Genomic DNA, 762 nt, shown 5'->3' on the forward strand with positions numbered 1-762 from the left:
TTCAAGGGTATTATAATCGGGAGAAAGTTAACATCCTCCATCTTCTGCAATAAATATTGATTCATATATGCAATCTATTTCTGGGGCTTTTAGAGATGTGCATGCGGAATGCATAAATGGAAATGGTACCTTAATCACCTCTTTAAAAGCCCTGTCTCCATATATGTACACGATAAATCACTAAATTTTATTCCTGAAATTATTATTACACTATATATTAACTAACTTTGATTTAAATTTAAAAAAATAAAATAAGGGCACCTGGGTGTCTCAGTTGAAGTGTCCGACTTCGGACTCAGGTCATGATCTCACCGTCTGTGAGTCGAGCCCTGCGTCAGGCTCCGTGCTGACAGCTGGAGCCTGGAGCCTGCTTCAGATTCTGTGTCTCCCTCTCTTTCTGCCCCTTCCCAGCTTGTGCTCTGTCTCTCTCTCAAAAATGAAGAAACATTTAAAAATTTTTTTAATTAAAAGATAAAAGCATCTCACTTAAAAAAAAAAGACAGATGAGTGTCTCATGTTTGAGTTGCATTTCATCAATAATTATGACTTGAACTCAGAGTCACTTTTACATATGTTCTTACCCAATATTATAAACTTTTTTTAATGTGAAAGAAAGAGAAAGAGAAAGAAAGAAAGAGAAAAAGATAAAGAAAAAGGAAAAAAAGAAAGGCAGAATAACTGCTCGATTTTGCCCCTTCATTTACCAGTTTTCAAATCAAGTTCAGTTTAGTTTACTAGTATCCAAAGATGTCATTCTAGATT

The sequence above is a fragment of the Lynx canadensis genome, chromosome C1 (assembly GCF_007474595.2).
Source record: "Lynx canadensis isolate LIC74 chromosome C1, mLynCan4.pri.v2, whole genome shotgun sequence".
Taxonomy (NCBI): Eukaryota; Metazoa; Chordata; class Mammalia; order Carnivora; family Felidae; genus Lynx; species Lynx canadensis.